A 20,460-nucleotide genomic window follows, 5' to 3' on the forward strand; every position below is an offset into this window, starting at 1 on the left:
GATGACATATATTTTACATGTATGTTTATCTGAGGTCTGATTTAGAAACAACTCTGAATGATTCTCATTTCGGTTATTTGTCATAGAAATGAGTAATACTCATTTATTTATGTACAATGATTGCATATTTTCTCTAACCATATTTCATCCGTTATCTTCCCCACTTACTTGAGATATCTTTAGCATGAGAATGGTAGTCATAACAATACATGTTGTATTGTTATCTTTTGGTTTGGTTTGGTTTTCAAACATATTTATGACAACCTCATAACTTTTAAAGCCTCATAACTTTATTTATTTATTTATTTATTTATTTATTTATTTATTTATTTATTTATTTATTTTAATTAAAGAATAGCACGCAGAAGTTAAAAGAGAGAGGAAGAGAGGTAGAGAGACCTTAGAATAGAGTGGTAGAGTGGTTAGGAGCACTAATTCCATATGCAGGTAAGTACATATATTGGGTGACTGTTTCAGAGCTATAAAGTAGTTTTACAAAGAAACCATAGAACACTTCTGGATTTTGTGTTTCACACTTTTGCATTTATCCACAAGTTTTCTGACATTATAAAGCCACTGAACAGTGGAATTACACTGATATATAAAACTTCATAGGTTGTATTATGTATTTAAGAATATTTACTGCAAATATATTTTCTAGAGAACACATGACTTGAAAAGTGGTGGGTAATGTATTATCTAGAAAGCATAATGACACAATTAGGAAAAAAGATGTGATTGCTTTGACTCTTTGACCTGCATGAATTAGAATTTCACTGCAAATTAAGAACATAATGTATAGTAAATTCAAGCGGAAATATATTATAATTTAGGAAGACAGCATTAACAAATTTTAAAATGTCAAGAGGAAAAGCACGTAAGGAAAAATACAAGAAGTTTTATAGGTTTATTTTTAATTCTGGAAAAGCTGAGTTGAAAGAATGTAAAATGCCTTGGGTGATTTTGATAGAAATTCTATAAAGCATGGCAAATGTACAGAGGAGAAGTGGTAAATATTTAAGAAATACTTGAACAGACTGCAATTGAAATCTATTCCTGATTAAATTTAAACAGCAAAAAGGTCAGAAAAGGCCAACATGATTAAGTAAGGTGATATAAAGAGCAGTTCAAGCAAGAACGGAAGAGAGTTAAAAATATATACACATGACATAATAAAGAACAGGATTGGAAGATCTACAAAAATATGCCGAAATAAGTTAAACCAATAACTGCAGGAACATAAGGAAATACTGAAAGCTATATTACAGACAGTGTTGAAATGAACAGAGGGTTCTTCAAACAGAGTAGCAATAGAGAGATGAGAAAAAATAACTAAAAGTGACCTACCTTAGAAAGTTATCGGACAATTTTGAGACAAGAAGTGTGAGATTAATAATCTCATTTTTAACTTGATTCCTTAAGGAAAATGTCTCACATGATTGCTTTGTCTGTCAGTGTTCTCCCATAATGTTTGAATAATTGTCTGTCAGCCATATTTGACAGAGGCAGGAAGATCTGTCAAAATGCATTTTATTTAGTTTAGTTTAGTTTAGTTTAGTTTAGTTTAGTTTTAGCAACTGCATAGAGAAGGGAGACCTAGATGAGAGTCTTTCACTGGTAGGAAATAAAAGTTATGATGTGAGCCTTGTTTGTGGTCTGATTGGTGAGTTTATATGTCACCCTGGTAATCCATCTAGCCAAGAGACAGAGGTGATATTTTGGAAAACAGCCGCAGTGCAGTTCCCTCCTTTTCTGATTACACAGTCTGACAACTGAGTAGAAGATTTCAAGCACTGGATCATATCCTGTTCACATTGTGATTATTGTGCATGGATGAGAGCAAAATGTTCTTTTGTGCTACCCGCTTGGATGGCAAAGTTAACTGCATACTTTTAACATACTTTTGCAAACATTTTTATGTACAGGAAAGCAAGACTCTTTTTTTGTCTTTGGTGTCACATATTCTTCAGAAGAAATACCAAGCAAATAACATCTATCACAAAATGTGATTATGACTCCAGACCACCTGTTTCTGACCCTGACAGATCTGAACAAGCTGTGCAGATTTATCTAAACTGCAAGTAGTTGTTCCCAGACACGCTGCTGTGTTTCTTCAATTCATTTTTATTTTTCTACATTGCTTAAAATCTAGTTAATTTCTAACACTTTTATTTCTAGCTAAATAACTCATAGAAAGAAAACTGACAACAGAATTTGAAAGATCATAATAGAAAAAAAAATGTTCTAGAACTGTTTTAATACATTATTTGTGTGTTTCTTCACTGATATGAAAGCTTGATTAATTGAAACCTTTATTTCTACATTTCTCACAGGATAACAAAGGACCAAATCTTGCAGAAATTTGCATTAATTTCATTAACAGGATATATATGACAGCAAGATTAAAGCTTCATCTATTATCCATTATTTCTATTGTAAAAAAGTGTTAACTTGTTGATCTCCTTAAATTTTTGACACTTTTCAGAAAAATAAATAAAATTGTACCATCTAAATGAGTTGTTTTACATTTGCGTCACTGTAAACCATCTCAATATATATTGTATCATAGTTACAAAAGTAATTAATTTGTTTCTTTTTCAAAATTTCCCATCTGTATTAACAACTACTTCTCAACTGTTCTATGAGAAACTGAATTATTTTGCCGTTGTCTCTGATCATTAATGAAAATACTACATAAGATCACCTTCTATACTGATTCCATTACTGATCTCCACTGAGCATTCCAGATGTCTCTAAGCATCAGTGCAAGTAACCATTTACTCTTGGACATAACCACTCGTATATTTGATGTGTGAAATAAATATTATCCTAATTTTACAGATGCTGAAAAAAACACTGAAAAAAAAACGATCACTTTCAATGTCAGACATAATCTGAAGTACAAACTGGCATTGAATTTTGTCTAGTTTGTACCAAATTCCATCAAGCCCATATACATCTATCCAAAACTTTTTTGGGAAATTTTTTGGAAAAATAAATGTATTCTAATTATGGACTTATTTTTTATACATGTGATATTTTAATTCAAACAGACAACTGATCTAGTTATGTCTATTTAGGAATATATGGAAGTTTGGTTGCATACTTTTTTTTTTTTTTTTTTTTTTTTTTAAGGCTTCAGGTGTAAAAAAGTTTAGGATAAAGCTTACATTTCTTTTAGCCAGATACTTATATATTGACAATGTTGTGTTAAACAGTTTTTAAAATTTATATTAATTTTAACCAGTTTTGAATTACCTTTAGACAACAAAGAGCTCTGTGTCTTTTAAAATTTTATTTATTTATTTATTTACTTACTTATTGGGGTCTGCCACTCAAGCCTATGCAAGAGAAGAGACATTTCTAAGAAAAAGCTCAGTGTCTTTAAGTGAGATGCCAGAATTTTGTTGGTTTTGGTTCATTCTTCTTATGCCAAAATTAACAAAAAGATTGAAGTCACTGCTGAGGCATGTCTGAAATAATATGCTGAAACATATTGTCTAATACCTCACTTTGATCTTTGGTCCAAAACACTGCATTCACTCAGGAAGTGGTAATTCTGGTATGTTGGATCTAGCATGTTTATTGCAGGGGAAGAGCTCAACATTACCAATGTTGTTGCATGATTAAGGGTTAATTAAAAAATACAGAAAAATAACAAAATAAAAAACAAAAACAAACAAACAAACAAACAAAACAAAGAAAAAAACACTAAAAGTCAACTGTTTCCTTTACATTTTTATGTTCCTCATTATTTTTCAAATTTATTATGTTTTTCCATTTCTTTCAAAAACACAGGAGGTTGTTACAAGATTTTTCTCAATTTCTTATAATTTTCTTGTTCTACTAAGATGTATCAGACCTTATTCTTTCAGCCTGATGCATTTTTAATTTAATGGGGCTTGACTCAAAGGAGTTATGAATGGTCCAAATGACTTACACCAAAGGTTGTCTAATCTTTATGTGTAATAGGATAAAAATTCATATCTCATCTCAGATGTATTAAGAGATTATTGTTCCAGAAAAAGCAAAGAATAAGTATAGGATATTTCTTCCAAGCGTCATCCTAGTGTCATGCAGATTATACATGCTTTAATGTGACTACTTAAATGTCAGTAATTTTGCTTTCAACTTACTTGTTTATAGAGAAGAGCTAAAGATTAATATTTTAATTTTCTAGCCTTGTAGGATGTCTTGAGCCATGATATAATTTTCTGTCATGAGTGGTTCTTGTTCTTGAGTTATACCACATCTGAGCACCTGACAACTCTTAACATCTGAAAAAAATAAACAAAAAACTTGGTGTTTAATATTGTGTCCTCTTTTTTCTGTGAAGGTGACAACATTGAATATTTATTTTTGATAAGATTAAAAAGCAGTTTGGAATAGCAGTATTTAGATTTGTGATATCTTTAATGATGGAACTAACTAACTGTTTTGCTGATTTTGTATATGTTATAACCCAGTTTAATAGCTTAAGTTGTATTTCTAACGTTTTCTGGAAAGCCTTTTCCCAGACAGTATGTTGTGTAGCCATCTCAAATGGAGAAATAACTTGCTTCCGTTATGATTATCTGCATTGCATTCAGATATTAGTTTATCTTTTATTATATATTTTACTATATTCAGTTAAATTTCAGTTAATGGTAACAGTCATCTAAGATCTAAATCACAAATAATAGTTGTTTCTAAGAAGCCTAAATTTTCTGTTGAATTTCTATTTTACAATACTGACTACTTTTACAGTTATTACTGAAAATTTTCAAGCTGTGACAAGACTGCACAGCATAAGCTGCTGTGGTCCCTATATTGCTTATTGGCATACAGCATGTTTTCTGCAATTAGTTAGAATACACATGATAGACAGAAGGAAATATATAGCAAGAATAAATACATGCCACATCCTTGATGAATATACTCTCCTCTACACTTTTAGTTAAAATATACCAGTATGTATTAAAACATATGATTAGAATTTTTGTGAAGCCAGAATATATTTTTATTTTTTTGTATTTTATTTTTTTGTATTTTATTGTATTTTAATTTAGTTTAATTTAATTTATTTATTTATTTATTTATTATTTTATTTATTTTATTTATTTTATTTTATTTTAAAGTATTGTGCATGAGTGATATTTGATGTTGTTATTATTATTGTTCGGATACCATTAAGAACCATTAAGGTTGGAAAAGGCCTCCAAGATCATCTTGTCCAACCATCTCCCTACTACCAAAGCCACCCACTAAACCATTTCACTAAGTACCAGGTCCAATCTTTCCTTAAACGCACACCCCCAGGGATTGTGAATACCACTACCCTGAGCAATCCATTCCAGTGCCTGACTACCCTGGATGAGAAGAAATGTCTCCTAATTTGAAACATAAACATCTCCTGGCACAACTTGAAGTCATTCACTCTAGTCCTATTGCTAGTTATCTGCGAGAAGAAGCTGAGCACAGCTCAAAAACACCTTTCTTTCAAGTAGCTGTAGATAGCAATAAGGTCTCCCCTGAGCTTCCTCGTACCCAGACTAAACAACCTTGGTTTTCTCAGCTGTTCCTCATAGGATTTGTGTTTCAGGCAGCTTTGTAGCCATACCCTGGACATGCTTCAGGGCTTTGCTGTCCTTCTTGTAGTGAGGGTCTGAAGGCTGAACATAGTACTCCAGGTGTGGCCTTACCAAAGCAGAATACAAGGTGACAATCAGCTCCCTGTTTCTGCTGACTACACTATGCCTGATACAAGCCAGGATGTTATTGGCATTCTTGGCCACATGGGCACACTGCCTATGTTAAGGCGACCATTGATTAACACCCCCATCCTTTTCCTCTGCACAGCTTTTGAGCCTCTCTGCCCCAAACCTGTAGTGCTGCATGGGGTTGTTGTGGCCCAAGTTCAGGACCCAACACTTAGCCATGTTGAACCTCATCCCACTGGCCTCTGCCATCTACCCATGCTGTCCAGGTACTTCTGCAGGGCCCCCTTACTGTCTGGTAGATCAACATTTCCCCCTAACATGGTGTCATCTATAAACTTACTGAGGGTGCTCTCAATTCCCTCATCCAAATCACCAATACAAATTGTTATAAATGGCTCAGGATTCAAATTAGAATTAAATGAAAAATAGGATTTATTAAAGGATATAAAGGAATAGAGGTAAGCAAACAGCGCTGGGTGCACCGGGAGTCTCCGCTCCACCAGGATGCACACCAATTACATCAAGCAACTGATTTTTATGCTCCTAGACTAATACATATTCATTACTACTTCTAAAAAAAATAGATTATTAAAATTAGCTTCCGGGGTGCAGTCCCTCCTACTGGAGCATGCGCAGTCTCCTCTGGGGTCTCTTCTGGGGGTCTCTAGGGGTCTTCCATGCTGAAGGCTCGCAGTCTTCCTCTTCCCCTTTGTACTTACTGGGCACCATCCCAAGTTTACGGAACACCTTCTTCAAAACACCTTCTTCAAATCTTGTCTCCCAGCCGCCTTTCAGCTTCTTTCTCGGCCCCCCCCCTAACCAGATACCAAAGATCCACATAGTATCCCATAACAGTCACTAGTTGTTATCAGTTGTTCTGAAACTCCCAGACACACGGGTAATTAAAACATTCTTCCCCAGCCATTCACAGACACATCTATAGCAGTGTTAGAAATAGAAGTCCAGAATAACAAAAGCAAACAGGTTCATAAATTTAAGAAGTGATAAATTGGCTAGAATGAGGAATGAGGGGGAGACTGGGACACACTGCAGCTGTGGTTCAAGCATTGAATTGCCAGTGCAGGGCCCAGAGGCAGACAGGATTCAAACATTTCAAACAGAATTGTTCTTTATGGACACGAATTGTTAAAACATTCCTCACAATCCCTTATCTTCTTTTCAATATCCCCAATTCGTGTCTCTTCTGTTATTAATAATTGGATTTCATCAGTTTGTTCTTGGAGGGTCCAATTCTTAAGCATCATAATTGACATATTCCCTTCTTTTTTTAATGAAGTTATTACCAATGTACTATTTATCACCCGGCGTATTAATAGTGTAAGACAAGGTATCATACAAGGTACAAATAATAACGTCATTATACCACATAATAATAAAAATAACACCCTTTTAACCCATGGTCCACCAGGCAGCCATGAAAATAAATCCCATTCCATATCCTTCCAGGTTTGTGTTGGGACGTGGGCTAATTTTCTAATTTCCTTGGTTATCTTTTTAACTACTTTCCCATTATCGTCAATTTGTAAACAACAATTAGAATAATTTAGTTTACCACACACACCCCCTTCTTCTGCTAGTAAATAGTCCAAGACCATTCTATGTTGGAAAATAGCATTCCTCATCTGGGTAGATTGGTCAGCTAGGAGATCCAGAGCTGTTGCTGTTTGATTAGTTATTATTTCGAGAACTGCTTGTAACCTAATTATGCGATTCAAATTATAAATAGGTTCTCGAGCTCCAGATATTACTTCATTCGGATTCCATGTAGCTGGTCCATAATACTGTATGATTCTTTCAGGGGGCCATTCATTTTCTCTCCATTTTTGAGCACTACCTCCAGCTAAAGAGGTATCAATATATCGTTTCTCCCTATTGAGATCATCATATAATTTTACTCCTAAGTGATTCCCTTGTATTTGAGATAATAAAAAGAATAAAGGTCTTATGTATCCCACGTAGCATATTCCTGACCAATCTTTTGGTAACCTTTTATAGGCCCGTTTGCCACATATCCAATAATGTCCTTTTAAAGCCCACGTCCCATTTGGAAAAGGACCATCCCAGTTTTTTCTATTCCTTGGGGCATGAAAATACAAGGTGTTCTCGTTACCAAGTGGCCCAGTTACAATGTTTGCTTCCTTAATACTCGTATATATACACTTCCAAGCCCCTACACTAGATTCCCACTCACAATTACAGCTAATTTCTCCTTCACGACTTGTCATATTATTGGCTGACCAGAAATGTTTAAAAAAACACTTGCGTCCCGTTCTCATTTTGCCACCTCCAGCGATAGATTTTTACCACATGCTGTTCCCTAGTGGTGTTATCACGCTGACAACTCAAGATTTGAACATCGAATTGTCCTTTTGATTGTGCTCTTGCCATGGCTTTACACCCAGGTCCAAAGAATTCCTTAGATGAGCATTTCAGCCAAGTCCCATTTTTCAGCTGGACATGTGTAGCATTCCATTTTCCTTTACTTGCTGTACAGTTTATAGGTCTACATTCAGGATCAGTACATTCATATCCAGGGGACAGAGTCCATTTACAAATGCTTTCTCCCACCTTTACTGTCCCTGTTCTGTTTAAACAATATATACCTTTTTCTGATGAATACAATTGCCACGGGCCTTCTTCCTCTTTCCAGAATTGTGTTCCATTATGAACTTCACTTAAATTACTAACCCACCATTTAGGTTCAACTGGGCCAGCTACCCAAGGCCAACTTTCAGCTCCTCTTGGTCCCCCACAAACCCAGCAATTGCTAAGATTAAAAGTCTTAGCCACTTCCTCCCCCAGAATAAAAAAGTTATTCCCATGGCTCAATTGCCCTTGTAAGAATAGTACCAGGAAGTATAGCATCCTTCTCATCCTTCTACGTCGTCCGGGGGAGGTATGTAGGGGTGTGAGAAATGTCCTCAATCAAGGGGTTGGATCCACTTCCAGAATCTACTTAAACTGGTGTCACTGTTCAGCCTTCGAGGGTGGTTCAGCTCCTGGAAAACTAATTACAATAGGTTAAAAAAAAAACTCTTACTACATACATACATTTTTCGTCTGCTCGCTTGTTTCTTTTTTTGGGACAGCTTGATTTCAGTGCAGGAGAAGTCCGGTCGAGGCCCTCACACTCGGCAGTCAATACCCATAGGGGTTGCCTCCCTCGGTAGACTATACACACTATACACACCGCAGTGGAGAGTCCTGCCCCGGTCTTGCCTTCTCCCCTTTCTTCATCGCAGGCTTGTCCCTTTCTTCTGGTATTTCATGCAGAGCAGGCCCTATTTCCGGAACATTAGTTCCCCAGGAGCGGACTCAACCTTCCAGGTTTTGGGTATTTATTGGTCCTTTCACTCTGGATGCATGGGTCCAACCCCTTTCTGCTGTTCTCACAGCTGTTTCAATGGTAAGTAAAACAAGATACGGTCCCTCCCACCGGGGTTGTAAGGATTCTTCTTTCCAAGTTTTTATTAAGACCTTATCCCCTGGTTGTATTTGATGGATGGTAAACCCTAAAGGTGGTGTCTGAACCAGTATTCCAATTTCTCTTAGTTCTTGCAACCTCTTCCCAATAGTAATTATATATTTCTGGATACTTCGATCCTCAACTACATTATCCCCCAGGGGCATTCCCTGTGAGTAAGGCATACCGTATAACATTTCATATGGTGATAATCCAGTCTCACTGTGTGATTTAGTTCTTATGTTTAAAAGTGCCAATGGTAAACATCGAGTCCAGGGCAATTGTGTCTCAATCATCAATTTAGCCAATTGCTGTTTTATTGTTTGATTCATTCTCTCTACTTTCCCTGAGCTTTGTGGGTGCCATGGAGTATGATATTCCCACTGAATACCTAATGATTGACATAATAATTTTATTATTTTAGAAGTAAAGTGTGTGCCTTGGTCAGAATCAATGTACTGGATTATCCCATATCTAGGTATCAGATGTTCCAATAAAATTTTTGTCACCGTTTGCGCCGTAGCTCGTGCCACAGGATAAGCTTCCACCCATTGTGTTAAATGATCAACAATTACCAATAAATACTTGTTTCTCCCTACTTTAGGCAATTCAGTAAAATCAACTTGTACTCTCTCAAAAGGCCGATATGCTGTTTTTCTTCCTCCTGCTGCCGCCTGTCGAAATATTTTCTTATTTATTTTCTGACAAGTTAAACAACCTTGTGTGATTTGCTTTGCTATTTCAAAAACCCCTATACAACCAAATTGTTTAAGTAAGTGATTACTTAATGCTCTTGTACCCCAGTGTGTTTGGGTATGCAAACGTTCCAATATTTGTCTTGCATAAGCTTTTGGTAACATTTCTCGTCCATCTGGCAATGTCCATTTTCCTTGTTCTAATTTAGCACCTATTTTCTCCAGTTTTGTTTGTTCTTCAGGAGTAAACTTCTTTTCTTCTTCTTGTTTTTCTTCTTCTTGTCTTACTTCTTCCTGTACTATATTAATTTTAGTAGCCTGAATTCTTAAAGCTGCTTCCTGAGCTTCTTTATCTGCTAGATTATTTCCCCTAGTGTGGTATTCCAATCCTTTCTGATGCCCTCTTACATGTACTACTGCTATTTCTTTAGGTTCCCTTAAAGCTTTTAAAATTTTCCTTATTAATTCTTGATGTATAAGATTCTTCCCTTGAGTATTAATTAAACCTCTTTCCTCCCAAATTTTTCCAAAGGTGTGAACCACTCCATATGCATATTTAGAATCTGTATATATAGTTCCACTTTTTCCCTTTAATAGTTCCAGGGCCCTGTATAGGGCATACAGCTCACAAGCCTGAGCTGACCATGATGGACTCAGGGGGCCTGATTCCACAGATTCCAGGTGTTTATTAATTATGGCATACCCTGTTTTTCTTTTCCCCTCTACTACTCGAGAGGAACCATCTATGAATAGTATCTCTCCCTTTTCTAATTCAGTATCTCTCAAATCGGGTCTCACTTTAGTCTGGGTCTCGATTACCTCCAAACAATTATGTTGTAGTTCCTCTGAGGGTTTTCCAAATAAAAATTGTGCTGGGCTCTGAGCAGAGGTTACCTTCAATTCTAAATCAGGGGAGTCAATTAGTATAGCTTCATACTTTAGGATCCGGCTGTCTGTTAACCATTTCTCCGCTCTCTGTTGTAAGACACTTCTGACATTGTGTGGAGTATACACTTTTAAGGGAGCACTAAAAGTAATCTTTCTCACTTCTTCTATCAATAATGCTGTAGCAACCAAGGCTTGAAGACAAGCAGGCCACCCCCTACTTACTGGATCAAGTAATTTAGAACAATACCCCACGGGTTTTTTAATTCCTGCCCAATCTTGAGTAAGGACTCCATATGCTGTCTGGTTTGATGTGTTCACAAAAAGATAAAAGGGTTTCTCTAGATCTGGGAGACTTAATACAGGTGCTTGTATTAATGCTTTTTTTATTTCTTCAAATTTTTGATCATCTTCTGTGGACCACTTGAATCGATTATCAATTAGTTTTTCATATAAAAATTTAACTTTTTCACTGTAGCCTTCAAGCCACGGTCTACAATATCCTAATAATCCCAATACTTGCCGAATTTCCTTTTTAGTTTGTGGGGGTCTTAAGGAGAGGATCCCAGATACCCTGTCAGGATCCAATTTCTTTTCTCCCCTGCTTAACCAGTGTCCTAAGTATTTTACCTCCTGTTCCACAAATTGTAACTTTGATCGGGACACTTTTAATCCCTTTTCCCCCAGAAAATTTAACAAATTAATAGTGGCTTTTCGGGTTCCTTCTTCAGTCTCTCCAGCTATTAACAAATCATCCACATATTGCAATAACTTTACCTCCCCAGGTAATGTAAAATCTTGTAGAACTTTTTCCAAAGTTTGTCCAGATAGATTCGGTGACTCAGTAAACCCTTGTGGTAGCACAGTCCACCTTAATTGTTGTTTTCGTCCTGTCTCCGGGTCTTCCCACTCAAAAGCAAAGTAATCCCTGGAATTTTCATCTAAAGGACAGGTCCAAAAAGCATCTTTCAGATCTATTACACTATACCAAGTATATTTGGGAGAGACATGACTCAGCAGGGTGTAAGGATTTGCTACCACAGGGAATTTAGTGATTGTTCGCTGATTTACAGCTCTCAGATCCTGTACCAGTCTGTATGACCCATCCGATTTCTTCACAGGGAGGATGGGTGTATTATGAGGTGACATACACGGTTCTAAAGTCCCTTCCTCCAAAAGTCTATCAACTATAGGTTTTAATCCCCTTCGACCCTCCATTGGTATAGGATATTGTTTAATTCGAATAGGACGATGTGGATCCATTATCTGAACATTTATGGGGTCCATTTCCATTTTTCCAATTTCTCCCTCCTTATACCACACTAAAGGGTTAATAACTTCTTCATCTTTTTGGGTTAAAGTGTATAATTTGATTTGCAACTTATCCCCTTGACTCTGAATGCTTAAGTTCAATTTTAAAATCAAATCCCTTCCTAGTAAATTGTACCCCGCTTCAGGAAGCGAAAGTAAATCATTAAGACAAATCTTTTGATCAGTTTCTATTTCCACATCTTTTAAAACAGGAACCTTAAAGGGCTCCCCTCTTGCCCCTATTACAGACGTATAACTCTTCCCTTCTTTTATTCCCTCTGGGAGCTTTTGAATAGTGGATCTTTCAGCTCCTGTATCTACTAAAAATAGTACTTCTTCTTTATGGGGACCAATTAATAGTTTTATCAAGGGCTCTGTTGATGTTGAAGTCCCCAAAAGATATAGCCCCTGACACCCCTATTCTTCTTTAAACATTTTCTCGTCTTGTTCCCGCTTACGACAATTCTTCTGTAAATGTCCTCTTTTTTGACAATAGTAACAAGCGGGGATCGCTGAATTCCCTTGAGAAGGCTGGCCTCTAGGGGTTTCTTCTATACTTCTTCTCTTCTTCCTCTCTCCTAACAAGGGCTTTTTCTGACTTTCTTTTACTGCTGCTACAAAGATCTTGGCTTTTGTTTTTTGTTTCTCCTCATCTCTCCTGACATATACTTTTTGCGCTTCTCTAAGTAACTCTTCTAATCCTCTCTCTTGCCAATTTTCTAACTTTTCCAATTTCTTTCTTATGTCCACCCAGGATTTGGCTACGAATTGTGTTCTAAGGAGTGTGGTTCCAATTGCTGTATTCGGATCGATCCCCGAATACATTTGTAAACTTTTCTTTAATCTCTCCAACCATTCTGTTGGAGATTCCTCTTTTCCTTGTTGTTCATCGAATGTTTTATTAATGTTTTTTCCTCGTGGAACCGCTTCTCTGATCCCTTGTATAATCATTGTTCTCAAATCTCTCATGTTTTGTCTTCCCTGGGGTTGCTGGTGATCCCAGTGGGGATCCACATTTGGCCATTTTTGATCTCCTGGGGGTCCAGCTTGATTTTGTCTTTCCCAAATCCTCATTCCAGCTTGCCTAATCATTCCCCTTTCCTCAACAGTAAATAAGATTGCTAAAATGGATTGTATTTCTTCCCAAGTATAAGTGTTAGGACCCAGGAATTGATCTAGTCTTTCGGCTACTCTGAGGGGGTCATTTAACAGAGTCCCCATTTCTTTCCTAAAAGATCTCACCTCTGTGGTGTTTAAAGGGACTGCCACGAACCCAAATCCTCCCTGATTGCCTCCAAGAGGTACTTCTCTTAATGGATATAGAGAGGTTTCTTCAGGTACGGCAGTCTTACTTCTTGTGCATGCAGCCGGAGGCAGGTCTAATTCTGGTGCTGTTGGTGGTGGAGGCAGGGACCATGGCTGCACTGCCGGAGAGATTACCAGAGGGGGAGCCGGGAGAGCCGGGAGTGTGTTATTAGGACCCAGAGGTGGTGGTGGTGGTGGTAAATTATCCAGTGGCTCCCATTCATCATTATTTCTTTTTTCCTGCTTTTCCTCCCCTCCAGAATCCTCATTTGTTTTTAGTGCTAATATTGAGGCTGGACGTGGAGTCCCAATCCACAATTCTGCATACTCACTTTCTTCCTGACAGAAAGGCTCTTTTGAATTAACGTATATATTCAAAGCCTGACAAATCCAATCATCAAACGATCCAAAAACAGGCCAGAAAACACACGGTCTTAAAGGTTTTTTTGGCCATTCTATCATACAGTAATGAACCAATTTTAATTTATTTTTTCCTTTTCTGGGGCCCCTATTGTTCCAATTTCCAATCATTATTCCTAATGGACTTTCTGGTGGTATATCTGGTATTTCGCTCCCTTTCTGGTCCTTGGTCTTTGATTTTATCTGACCCATCTGGGAATTTTACTAGTGGCAATTCCCACAGCCCTTGGTTGCCCCGAGTGAGAGTGTCTTGCAGGGGGCTTAGGACCTATCACCCACCCACGTATCACTCCATTCACCAGCCCAGCCCCCCCAACAGGAGATTAGAACCAGTGAGAAAACAAAAAGACTTCTACGCCTCAGACTTTAGAAGCCTCAGTTACACTCTCACACACAAACACGGGCAACCGTACCTTTACCCAACCGGACGGTATCTTACGAATCAGTCGTCTTCGTCCAGAGTCCAACCGGACGGTATCCACAAGCGTCTTCGTCTGGGATCGAACCAGACGGTATCCAAACGACTGTCGTCTTCGTCCGGTTCGATCCCGGACACCGGAACCCAACCAGATGGTATCCAAACGACCCTGTCGTCTTCGTCCGGATCTTCGCGCGCAGAATTACGGGCACAAAAACACAGCCGGCAAGGGAGCTCAAAAAAAAATCAAAATTCTTTGCTTACCTTTATTCAGGTTCAGGATGGCATTAGTCCCGATCTGACTCAAACAGGAGCCACCAAATGGTGGGGCGCCTCTCCTAGAGTAAATCAGAATTCAGGAACTATAGCCATCCCGGACGAGCCCCCAAATTGTTATAAATGGCTCAGGATTCAAATTAGAATTAAATGAAAAATAGGATTTATTAAAGGATATAAAGGAATAGAGGTAAGCAAACAGCGCTGGGTGCACCGGGAGTCTCCGCTCCACCAGGATGCACACCAATTACATCAAGCAACTGATTTTTATGCTCCTAGACTAATACATATTCATTACTACTTCTAAAAAAAATAGATTATTAAAATTAGCTTCCGGGGTGCAGTCCCTCCTACTGGAGCATGCGCAGTCTCCTCTGGGGTCTCTTCTGGGGGTCTCTAGGGGTCTTCCATGCTGAAGGCTCGCAGTCTTCCTCTTCCCCTTTGTACTTACTGGGCACCATCCCAAGTTTACGGAACACCTTCTTCAAAACACCTTCTTCAAATCTTGTCTCCCAGCCGCCTTTCAGCTTCTTTCTCGGCCCCCCCCCCTAACCAGATACCAAAGATCCACATAGTATCCCATAACAGTCACTAGTTGTTATCAGTTGTTCTGAAACTCCCAGACACACGGGTAATTAAAACATTCTTCCCCAGCCATTCACAGACACATCTATAGCAGTGTTAGAAATAGAAGTCCAGAATAACAAAAGCAAACAGGTTCATAAATTTAAGAAGTGATAAATTGGCTAGAATGAGGAATGAGGGGGAGACTGGGACACACTGCAGCTGTGGTTCAAGCATTGAATTGCCAGTGCAGGGCCCAGAGGCAGACAGGATTCAAACATTTCAAACAGAATTGTTCTTTATGGACACGAATTGTTAAAACATTCCTCACACATATTAAAGAGGATGGCCCCCAACACTGACCCCTCAGGAACACTACTCGTGATCCATCCTCAAGCTGGATTTCACTCAATTTACTACTATTTTATGGGTCCAGCCATCCAGCCAGTTTTTAGCCCAGCAAAGAGTGTACCTGTCCAAGCCATTGGTTGCCAGCTTTTCCAGGAGAATACTGTGGAAGACTATGTCAAAGGCTTTGTCAAAGTCTAGGTAGGCTATGTCAACAACCTTTCCCTCATCCACCATTTATGTCACCCGTTCATAGAAGGAGATGAGGATGGTTAATAAAAGCATCTAATTAACAGGCAGTATTTTATAGATACAAAACTGTAAAATTATCCTAATTACAAGAAAACTTTTGAAACATGCTTTCCCATCAAATATATTCCTACTAGATGTCTTTATGTCCAATTTGACTAATAATTTGCTTCTTTAAAATTTGCTATTTCTTTATTTTTCAACAGATAATGGTTTTACAAATTTTATGTCAGTGTGGAGACTTTTGACTCAAAATAAAAATAATATAATCCTAAATTTCAGCATTTCAACCGATTGCTGTAGCCAACTAAAAGCAATATATCCCACAATGACTTTTCTGTAATAAAAATTGATTGTTAATTTAATGTCCTTTACAGAAATATGTTGCCCACCATAAATTAAAATCTTAAAGCATACCTTCAGAAGAGAAAGCCACTGTATTGGCATATACCTGAGTAACACAGGCAATCAGTATCTGTAGAAGTAATATATGATAATATTCTTCACCTATAGTGTACAAGATATGTGTATGAAGATCAAATTATTTTGTCAGTTAGCATTTATTTTAAATAGAAATGAGATCACTGATTTTCTTTATGCAAGACAGTTGAACAAAGTTAAAAAACACATTCTTTCTTTTGCCCAGAGTACATATTTTCCTTTAAAAGTGGAGACTTTTCATATCTTTTCTGAAATCCATAATGTCTTGGAGTCACTTTTGTTGTTGTTGTTGTTGCTGTTTTTTTTTTTTCTTTTGTTTTGTTTTTGTGTTGTTGTTTTGTTATTTGGTGGTGGTGATGGTGTTTTTTGTTTGTTTGTTTGTTTATTTTTTTTTTTTGGTAATGTATTTAATCAAAATTAATCAGCAGTAAAGTGAATCGGAAAATCTCTTCATGTCAATAACAAACACAAAGTCTATAAATTCTTCCACCTAGAATGTTATTCATACGTGATGAATTATCCTCATGTAACCTTGGTGTAAGTGTAAAATTTTAACAAAATATCCTGATAGCACTTCTTCATAAGAATTTTCTAATGAAGAGTCAAATTGATGATGTTATTTAAAAGCAGGCAGATATATTGTTTTATGAAAAATATTTATATTTCTTGTAAGGCTGATATTGTCTGACTGCCCTACTATTGCCATTCTCTGCTTTCTGCCAGCTGCCTGATGGCCTCAGTCATGTGAGTCTTTGCCCACCTGGGCAAGTTCTGATCTGTATTTGCAACATTACAAATCATGATTTAGAAATAAACACTTTATCTCTAAAAGTGTTTGTACAGTGTCTGTTACTGTGTTCCAAACCTAGAAGTTGACAGTACGAACCTCAAACCTAGAGACTTTTTCATGTCTTCTTTATGGGAATTACATATCCATGTACACACAGACAGTTCAGTTATCATATTAAAAATAAAAATAAAAAAAAAAATGGAGTGTGCTATCAGCAAGTTTGCTGATGACTCTAAACTGGGAGGAGTGGCTGACAGGTCATAAGGTCCCAGTGGGACCTCGACAGGCTGGAGAATTGGGTGGGGAGAAATTTAATGAAATATAACCTGGGCAAATATATAGTCCTGCATCTGTGTGAGAACAACCCCAAACACCAGTATAAGTTGGAGACTGCCCTGCTGGAGAGCAGTGAATGGGATAGTGACCTGGGGGTCCTGGTGAACAATGATGAAATGGTGGAAAATTAAAATGGAAATGATGCATGAGCCAGCACTGTGCCCTTGTGGCCAAGAAGGTCAATGGCATCCTGGGATGTATTAGAAGGGGTGTGGTTAATAAACTGAGAGAGGTTCTCTTCCCCCTCTACTCTGCCCTGGTGAGACCACATATGGAATATTGTGTTCAGTTCTGAGCCCCTCCATTGAAGCAAGACACAGAACTGCTTCAGAGAGTTCAGTGCAGAGCCACAAGGGTGATTAAGGGAGTGGAGCATCTCCCTTATGAGGAAAGGCTTATGGAGCTGGATCTCTTTAGCTTGGAGAAGAGATGACTGAGGGGTGACCTCATTAATGTTTACAAATATGTACAGGGTGATTGTCAGAAGGATGGAGTCAGTCTCTTCTCAGTGACATCTAGTGATAGAACAAGGCATAATGGGTGCAAGCCCATTAGGAGGTTCTGCTTAAATATGAGACAAAACTTTTTTTATGGTGAGTGTGACTGAACACTGGAACAGGCTGCCCAGGGGAGTTGTGGAGTCTCTTTCTCTGGAGACATTCAAACCCACCTGGATGTGTTCCTGTGTGACCTGATCTAGGTGTTCCTGCTTGGGCAGGGGGATTGGATTAGATGATCTTTCAAGGTCCCTTCCAATCCCTAATATTCTGTGATTGATGTTGTGATTCTGTGATTCTGTGATTCCGTGATTCTGTGATAGGACAGGAATTAGTGTACTCATTATTGCATACAGAGGATACAGAAACATTTCTCTCTCTATGAAAAAAAATAAATATATATATATATATATTTTTTTTTCCTTACAGACTGTACAAATTTTAATCAGGATTCAAAAATATATATATACACTTATTCCCAACATGTCATACTCAACCAGTATTTAACAGTATATAACAAACAAAATTTTGTTTGCTTTTCTTCTTTTTATTTTATTGTTATTAAATGTTTTGTTTTTATCAAATGTTTTTGCTAAGCACTTTAATTTTAAATTGGTACTTGATAGTTGATAATCGATTGCTCACCAAGATGACTGGTTGCAGTTCAGGCACATTCTGCATTGGAAGGTAGGATCAGTCTTGTCAGTCAAAGGGAAATGTATTGACAGGGCCAGTCAAATCTAGCAAATCAACAGATGGTTACAGGACTGGTGCTGCAAACAGAGATTCAGCTACTTAATCCGTGAAGCTCACATTGAGAAATCTGGTCTGCTTAGGGATGATCATTTCTCACAGAAAGGGAAGACCATCTTTTGTCCTAGGTTTTTCAAGGTGGTGAAAAGTGTTTTAAATTAGAGTTGCTGGTGGAGTGGAACATCAGTTTTTCCTGATCCTCCCAGTTTGACACCAGTGTTAGTGATAGATGACCAGTGCCTGGAGAAAGGTCATGGCTCTGCAGGAGAGCACCCAAAGAGTAACACAAGGAATTCTAGCCACTCCAGACAGTGAATCAGGGTCTAACTTTATTTCCTCTATGCTGATGAATGTAGCATGGGGAATAAATAAAAACAGTTAGAGATGTAAGCCTGCCTGCAGGGCTATAGACTAACTGGCATTATGGAGATGTGGAATAGCTACCATGACTGGAGTGTTGGAATGGATGAATACACACTCTTTAGGAAGGACAGGAAGGAGAGATGAGGAAGGGGCATTTCCCTCTACATCAGTGATCAACTGAAGTGTGTGGAGCTCTGCCTGGGGATGGATGAGGAGCTGACAGATGGCTTATAAGTCAGGATTAAAGGCAAGGCAGGGACAGGTGACATTACAGTGGAGGTCTGCTACAGGCCACCGAACCAGGAAGACCATGCAAATGAGGCCTCTATCAACAGATAGAAGCAGCCTCACTTTCACAAGCCCTGGACTTTATGGGGGACTTCAGCCACTCTAATATATATTGGAATAACAGTACAGCAGTGTATAGGTGACCCAGGAGATTCATGAAATGCCTTGATGATAGCCAAATGATAGAGAAGCCAACAAGCAGAGATACAATTGTAGCCCATTCATACCAAGAAGGAGGGGTTGCTGGTGGATGTGAAGTTTAAGGGCAGCCTTGGCTACAGTGACCATGAAATAGTGGAGTCTAGGATTCTGAGGGCAGCAAGGAAGGAGCACAACAGGCTCACTGTCTTGGACTTTGGGAGAACAGACTTTGGCCTCTTCAGGGATCTGATTGGTAAAGTATCAAGTGCTAAAACCCTGAAGGGAAGAAGGTCTGAGAAAAATGGTTATTATTCAAAATCCACTTCCTAAAAATTCAGGAGTGATGCATCCCAATAAAGAAGAAGTCAGGTAAAAATTCCAGGAGACCTGCATGAGTGAACAAGGAACAACTGGTCAAACTCAAACAGAAAAAGGAAGATTACAGGGGGTGAAAACAAAGACAGATAGCATAGGATAGCATAGGGATACACAAACATTGTACAAGCAGCCAGGGATCAGGTTAGAAAAGCTAAAGCCCCAAATTAAATTTGGCCAGGGACATTAAGGGCAACAAGAAAGGTTTCTGTAGGTACATCAGAAATATGACAAAAGGAAGACAAGAGAAATAAACTTCTGGGGGTCCCTCTCCAGAAGTAAATGCAAAACATGGTCAGCCAGGATAGGGAGATGGCTGAGGTACTGAATGAAATCTATGCTAGAAACTGGAAACTATACTAAGGCACACAGAAAACAAAGAGGTGACTAGTGACAGCCAACATAGCTTTGCTAAGGACAGATTGTGCCTGAAAAATCACGTGACCTTCTATGACAGGGTTACAGCATTGGTGGATAGGGGAAGAACAACTTACATCATCTAACTGGATTTGTGCAAAACATTTGACATTGTTCCCTATGATATCTTTGTCTCTAAATTGGAAAGAAATGGATATGATGAATTGGTAACTCAGTGGATAAGGAATTGGCTAGATAACCACACTCAGAGGGTTGCAGTCAACACCTCAATGTCCAAGCTGATATCAGCAACAAGTGGTCTTCCTCAGGGATTGGAGTAGAAGGGCCTGGGGGTGTTGGTTGACAAGAAGTTCAACATGAGCCAGCAATGTGTGTGTGCAGTCCAGAAAGACAACCATATCCTGGACTGAATCAAAGAAGTGTGGCCAGCAGGGCAAGGGAGGG

The sequence above is a fragment of the Aythya ferina genome (genome assembly GCF_964211825.1).
Source record: "Aythya ferina genome assembly, chromosome: Z".
Classification (NCBI taxonomy): Eukaryota; Metazoa; Chordata; class Aves; order Anseriformes; family Anatidae; genus Aythya; species Aythya ferina.